Source organism: Pistacia vera, unplaced genomic scaffold, assembly GCF_008641045.1.
Source record: "Pistacia vera cultivar Batoury unplaced genomic scaffold, PisVer_v2 Contig150, whole genome shotgun sequence".
In the NCBI taxonomy this organism is placed as follows: domain Eukaryota; kingdom Viridiplantae; phylum Streptophyta; class Magnoliopsida; order Sapindales; family Anacardiaceae; genus Pistacia; species Pistacia vera.
In genome coordinates this window covers 570,176-578,455 of record NW_022195577.1, presented here as the reverse complement: position 1 = coordinate 578,455, position 8,280 = coordinate 570,176, and positions in this window count along the sequence as shown.

Sequence of the window (8,280 nt, the reverse complement as noted above, 5' to 3'; positions counted from 1 at the left end):
ATTAAAAATTTATTATTATAACATACCTATATATTTATAATAGGATTACTTAATCAATTAAACATTCCTATAAAACATAGTATATTAATTAATGATTTGAAATTTAATTAATTATAATATTAAATTATAGATTTATAGTATGATTACTTAATCATTTAAAATTATATTATACTATTAAGTATGATCATATATTAATATAATATTATATAATAAATGATTACTTAATTGTTATGAGGTGGTTATGTTTTAAACATTAGTAATTACTAATTTACACATAAAAAATAGCACAATATTATAATTAATATGAATAAGAAATTTAATTAATTATAACATACTCTAAACATTCATTATAAACATTTATTAAGCATACAAAGAAATAATTACTCAAATAAAATAATATTATTATATTACATATTATATCATGACACTTAATTATAGCATTACATAGTAAATGATTACATAATTACATATTAGTTATGAATTATAACATTACATTATAAACATTAGTAATTTTTAATTTACTATATTATACATTACTAATAAACGATTAAAAATTTAATTAATTATAACATTACCTATATATTTATATTGATTACTTAATCAATTATACATCCATTATAAACATTAGTATATTAATCAAAAGATTGAAATTTAATTAATTATATATTAAATTTAGATATGTATTATTACTTAATTCATAAACATACATTACTATTTATGTATGATCAATAAATAATATAAATTAAATAATTAAATGACTACTAATTGATATGAGTTATGATATTATGTTAAACATTAGTAATTACTAATTTACTAATAAATATTAGCACAATACTTAATAAAGATAAGAAATTTAAAATTATAACATTACTTATAAACATTATTATAAACATTAATTAATGTAAATAATTACTCAATTAAATTATAATATATTATATACATTATATTATGATCATTACTTAATTATAGCATTATATAGTTAAATGATCACATAATACTTAATTAGTTATGAATTTATAACAACATTATAAACATTAGTAATTTACTATACATTATATTATTAATTAAACGATAAAAATTTAATTAATTATAACATACCTTATAATTTTATAATATGATTACTTAATCAATTATAACATTCCATTATAAACAAGTAATAATTAAATGATTTGAAATTAATTATATTATATATTAAATTATAGATTTATAGTTGATTACTTATTCATTATTACATTACATTATACTATTATAGTAGTTCATATAATTAATATAACAACATAATTAAAGATTACTAATTGATTAGACAATATTATATAAAATATAATTTACTAATTTACACAATACTTAATCAAATTATTATAATTTTATTAATTATAACATTATATTATAAATTTATGGTATGATTATTTAATTAATTATAACATTCTATTAAAACAATATTACAATACTTAATTAAATGATTAACAATTAAATTATAATATTACATATAATTAAATAATATACTTAATTAATTATAACATTACAATTTACATTGAGTTGATCACTTAATTATTATAACATTACAATTACATTAGTTATGATCATATTTAATTATAACATTCTAGTTTCTATATTAAATACTAAATTAATTGGATATTAAATACCCAATTGACCATTATAACATTAAATAATAATATTAATATATTTTATGTGAATTGGGATGAAATTGTTTGTGTTTGATTTTGTTGACGAATTTTATGTGATTGTGATGAATGTGAATTCAATTGTTGCTTAGAGATTACAGGTTATGAGTTATATTGGACACAAATGAATGAATAATAAAAATTGTTAGGGTGTATTTGTAAACTTATAAGGCGTTTTGTTATTTTTAAACTAATAGGGGGGTAATTGATTTTTACAGGGTACCCTGGAAAGGAACCGGAACTTGCTTTTAGGTTCGGTTCTTTGAATTGAAGAACCTGTACTGTGCGGTTCGGGTCCCAAAAATGCAGGTACCCGGAACCGCTCACCCTAGGTAGGGTAAGCCAACCAAAAGCAGTGGTGATGGGCACATATGGGATCAATGCAACAACAACTCAATGGAATCCAGTCTGCACCAAAAACCTAAGCCAAAGGGTTGCTCTAGTTTGATATGACCATCAATGGGAAGGCCCCCAAAGCCATGGTAGATAGGGTGCTCACATAACTTCATTTCAGTAAGTGAAGCACATCGGCTAGACACAAGGCTTCAGGAGATGGAGGCACCATCAAGGCAGTCAACTCAGTGGCACAACCGATACAGGGAGTGGCTCGGCATGTCAAACCACGATGGGAACTTGGTCCGGTATTAGATTTTCAGTGGCACCGATGGATGGACTACCAAGTTGTTTTGGCTTAGGTTCATGAACAAGTCAAGGCATTTCCTTTGCCGTCAACCAACACCATGTGTATCATGGACGGGGAGCAAGCTTGTGTGTTGCCCACTAGCGCTTACCAAGCGGAGACAGCGACTCCGGCTATGCAGTTCAAGAAGGCATCAAGAAAGAAAGAGGAAAGCTTGGCCATCTTAAGCAATATGACGACAAGGAGCCAATCCCGCCAAAGGCAGTGCCCCGGGAGGTAGCACAAGTACTCGAGCAGTTTATTGATGTCTCACCAAACGAGCTGCCAAGGAACTACCCACTAGAAGGGAGGTAGACCATCAGATTAGGTGGAACTAGGCGCCAAGCCACCGTCAAGGGTCCTTACGTATGGCACCACGGCTTGCAGAACTAAGGAGGCAGTTACGGGAACTACTAGATGCAGGGTTCATCAAGCCCTCCAAAGCTCCCTATGGCGCACCAGTTCTGTTTCAGAGGAAGAAAGATGGTTCCTTGCGCATGTGCATAGATCCCGAGCACTGAACAAGGTATCTGTTAAAAATAGATATCCTATTCCTTTGATTGCCGATCTTTTCGATCAACTGGGCATGCTCGATACTTCACCAAATTGGATCTGCGGTCAGGTTACTATCAAGTGCGCATAGCGAAGGCGACGAGCCAAAGACCACCTGTGTTACAAGGTATGGGTCTTACAAATTTTGGTTATGCCATTTGGTCTAACAAATGCACGAGCCACTTTTTGCACTTTGATGAATAAGATATTCCATCCGTACCTCGACCGTGTAACGCCCCGCTTGAGGTACGTTGTTATTGTTTCCTCTTTTGCCCTTAATCGATGTTGTTTTGTTATTATTGTTTGATTGAGTGTTGTGTTGAATGTTTGCCTGAAAATGGTGAAAACAGAAAAAGTTCAGTCTGCGTGCTTCGCTGGGGCGAAGAAGAAGCTTCGCCGCGGCGAAGATGTGTTGAAACCAAGGGAAACTCCCTGGACGTTTCACCGCGGCGACAGAGGTTTCTTCGCCGCGGCGACAGGCCGAATAAAAGGTTGATTGGTTTTAGATATTTCTTCCTAGGACAATTGACCTTTCTACCCCATTTAGCAGGAAAAGTGGGGAGTTAATTGTAAGGATTTTTCATGGAGAATAGGTTGAGTTATGGGGTGAGTTTGTAATGAATCAACGGATAGGATGGAATTCCCAAGTAGAACAAGGGCAAAATGGGAATGAGTGTGTTATATTTCATTAAAAGGAATTAGAATCAAAGAAACCCTCTTTTCTTCTTCTCAACGTGACTCTTCATTCTTCTCCTCTCAACTTCTCTTTTCTTTTGATCAAGGTTTCCCAAGGATTTTTGAGGGTTGGGGTGTAGAAAGCAACCTAAGGGTCCTAAGGTAAGGATTTTCTTAAGTGTGTGATTTGGGAGTTTTAACCCAATTGAAGTTTGAGGGTTTTCATTCTTTGGTTAAGATTAGAGGAAGTCAAGCTAAACAAGTGAAGGAAGAGTTTGTGAAGTCTCTCCTTAACAAGGTAGTAAACCCAACCCAAGTTGAGATTTATGAATTTTCTTGATTAGGGTTTTGAAGAAATGATGTAGTATGTGTTGTGCATGTTATATACATGTATGAAGGATTAAATAGAGATTTCTATGCTTGTGATTGTTTATACTTGCAAATTTGAGAAATGGGTTGTTGGTTTGGCAAGGTAGTTGAGATGGAATTATAGGGGTATTATGTATCCCCTTTTGGAAGTGTTCTATGGCAGGTTTTGTGCTTTGTGAAGGGTTTTTCCCATTTTGGATGGTTAAGAAAAGTTTTAGAATCAGGCTATGTAGGTTTTATAGTGCACATGGTTGTTTGATGAAAGCCTAATAGAGGTTTGAGTGTGAGTAATGAACCTTAATTTTGCAACATTGCATGTTGGCATTCATAAGTGCATTGGTGAGATGAATCATCCATAGGCATAGTTGTACATGGAAAAGTGACCTAAGAAAGTGTAAGGAAAGGTTTAGCAATTCCCTATGAGTAGAGAGCTAGTGGGTAATACTCAGTGATGAGTATGCTAATTAGATTAACTCAGAGATTAAGGGTAGAGAGCATTGAAAATGCTAAAATAGAATGAATTAGAAGAGTAGTATAGTTGGATGATGCTTTGTGATCATCACCCGACCGTTATGGGAATCGGATTATGCTGGTGTCATCATCCGAATAGCCTAGAGTGATGGGTCGATGCTTGTGATCGTCACCGATGAGTAGTAGAAATGGGTGGATGTTTTTTGACCGCTACCGGTTAGTGATAGATAAGTAGGTTGATGCTTGTGATCATCATCCGACATTTAGTAGAAACGGGTTGATGCTTTGTGACCATCACCCGATAGTGACTAGAGACGGGTAAATGCTTGGTGATCGTTACCCAAAATTCATGAGGAACGGGTAGGGCTAGGTGACTCCACCGATAGTTAAAAAGAACGAGTTGGTGCTTTGTGATCCTCACTCGGTAGTCACTAAGAACGGGTGGTACTGTGTGAATTCCAACCGATAGCCATAGAGAGTGAGATGGTGCTGTGGTGAACGCCATCCGCGCGTACCTCCGGTAAGATGATGGCCATGATGTTATTAGAAACAGAAATAGAATCAGAGATAGCATAAGGAAAGAATTAAGAGTTATTCATACGGGGACAGACAGATAGAGAGAGTTTTGCTACTGAGCATTATTTTGTGCTCACCCCGTTATTTTCCTTTGTGGATGCAGGTTCTAGGTGACGTTGCGGTCGGAGGGGCGTCGGCAAGCAATGAGGAATAGCTACACTGTTTCCCCTGTTTTGTCTTTTAAAATACATTTTTGTAAACAGTACTCTTTATGTATAAAAGACACATGAATTGTAATGAAAAGAAAACTATGGGCCCAACTTTTCTATTGTTATTATGCATGCATTTCAGTAGATGTTACAGACCGGTTCGTGGTCGTCTATCTAGACGACATAGTGGTGTATAGCAAAACCTGGGAGGAGCATATGCGGCACCTCAGGGAAGTGTTCCAAGTCTTGCGGGACAACAAGTTGTATATCAAGAAAGAGAAATGCTCTTTCGCCAAGCCGGAGGTAATGTTCTTGGGTCACAAGATCAGGGATGAGTAGCTTATGATGGAGGATAACAAAGTACAGGCCATTCAAGAGTGGGAAACACCCACCAAAGTGCCGAAGTTACGATCTTTCCTTGGATTAGTAAACTACTCCCGTCGGTTTATCAAAGGTTACTCAGCAAAGGTAGCCCCGTTAACAGACTTACTCAAGAAGAGCAAGCCGTGGGACTGGTCTAATGAGTGTCAAGCCGCCTTTGAGGAGTTGAAAGCTGCAATCAGCAAGGAACCTGTGTTTGCCTTGCCAGACCATACTCAGCCATATGAAGTGCACACGGACGCATCCGACTTTGCCATCGCGGGAGTACTCATGCAGAATGGGCATCCGATTGCTTACGAGAGTCGAAAGCTCAATGAGACCGAGCGGCGTTACACTGTGCAAGAAAAGGAGATGACAACCATCATTCATTGCCTTAGAGTATGGCGACACTACTTGCTTGGGTCCAAGTTTGTTACTTTGACAGACAACGTCGCGACAAGCTACTTTCAGACCCAAAAAAAGTTGAGTCCGAAGCAGGCACGATGACAGGACTTTCTTGCTGAGTTTGATTATGTTTTAGAGTACAAGCCGGGCAAGACCAATGTGGTGGCAGATGCATTAAGCCGCAATGCCGAGTTGGCTAGCATCAGTCAAGTCACAAGCGCATTGGCTGACCGAATCAAGCAAGGACTCCAGCATGAGCCATTGGCTCGAAACATCATTGCCTTGGTAGAAGAAGGGAAAACCCGGAGGTTTTGGCTGATTGACGGCTTACTCTACACCAAAGGCAACCGCCTCTACATCCCGAGATGGGACAATCTAAGGAAAGAACTGATCAAGGAGTGTTATGACTTCTTATGGGCAGGCCATCTAGGTATGAGACGCACCCTTGCTCTCTTAAAATCTGCCTACTATTGGCCTGGGATGCAGGATAGCATTGAGGGGTATATACGTACGTGCCTTATTTGCCAGCAAGACAAGGTACTACAACAACAACCGGCAGGCTTGCTACAACCATTGCCCGTGCCTGAGAGACCATGAGAGAGTGTCTCAATGGACTTCATCACATGTTTGCCAAAGTCCGAGGGGTCCGGGAGCATCATCGTCGTTGTGGACAGATTTAGCAAGTATACCACCTTCATCCTCGCATCCACCGATTGCACAGCAGAGGAAACATCTAAGCTTTTCTTCCGCAACATCATCAAGTTATGGGGCATTCCGACAAGCATAGTCAGTGATCGAGATCCTTGGTTCACCAGGAGATTTTGGACAGAGTTATTCAAGATGCTAGGATCAAACATAGACTTCTCGACAAGCTTGTATCACCAAACTGATGGTCAGACCGAGCGCATCAATGCACTGTTAGAGCTATATTTGCGGCACTATGTGAGCGCTAGCCAGCGGGATTGGGCAAAGCTCCTTGACACGGCCCAATTCTCATTTAACTTGCAGCGGAGCGAGACAACTAACAAAAGTCCTTTTGAGATCATCATGGGACGACAACCGAACACACCTCTTTCCTTAGCCATACGCTATGATGAAAAGAGCCCTGCAACCTTCAGGTTAGCCAAGTCTTGGCACGAACAAACTGAACTTGCTCGTGCAGCCCTACACAAGGCAGCAAAGAGAATGAAGAAGTGGGTTGACAAGAAAAGAAGGCATGTTGAGTTCCAAGAAGGTGATCTTGTTCTCATAAAGCTTCTACCCCAACAGTTCAAGACATTAAGGAAAGTGCACAAAGGCCTCGTGCACAAATATGAAGGGCCCTTTCAAGTGATACAATGCATCGGCAAAGTTTCGTATTAACTCCAACTTCCTCCGAAACTGAAGATACACCCGGTCTTTCATGTAAGCTTGTTGAAGCCATTCCACGAAGACCCGGAGCATCCATCCTGAGGAGTCTCTAAATGAGCACCAACAGCCGTTGTAACATCATTTGATAAGGAAGTTGAAGAAATACTTGCCGACAGAGTCGTTCGCCGACGTGGTGTGCCAAATTATCGGGAATACTTCATCAAATGGAAGGGACTTCCTGATGCCGAAGCCAGTTGGGAGACCGAAGACTCATTGTAGCAATTCCAAGACTCAATCCTGCGCTACAAAGATAATGCGATGAGGGCGTCGCAGTATTAGGTGCGGGAGAATGTCACGACCAGCCTGCTTGCCTAAGCATGCTGCACGTTGCTTACTAATTAAGTATACTTTAGAGTGAAGCAGACTTAAGAGCTAAGTTAACTTAGGAGCTAAGTTAACGACTCAGCAGCTAGGTTCGACGACTAAGCACCTTCGTTTCCAAGGTTGCTCCAATGCTCGCCACCCACGAGCTTCGTTTTTAAGGCTGCACCAATGCTTGACACCCAGGGTTTTCTTAATGCTGAAGCATGTAGCTTAGACATATTTATTTGAAGAGCTTGAGCCTATAAATAGCCAACTCCACTATGTAAATTTCATAACTTGAATTCCATCAATACAGAGTTTCTCTCTCGTTGATACACTTTGAGCCTGTGAGTTTGTGTGAGCGTTAGGCTGCTTAACTCATTTCCGATGAGTTAAGGCCGTACAAACTTAGCAAAGAAGTTAAGTGCGTGACATTACGCTGGAGAAAATAACACCAGCACTGAAATAACATTGCTTGCAACATATATGACCATGCATATTTTCTGAGCATAGATATATATATATATACAGAAAATCATACAGAGATAGAAATTGCTTATGCTCACCTACGACTCCAATATAAAAGCTTAAGTCTTCCATATTTAGGAAAAACTAAAGCAGAAGATATTTGTTTTATCTGGAGATTGGA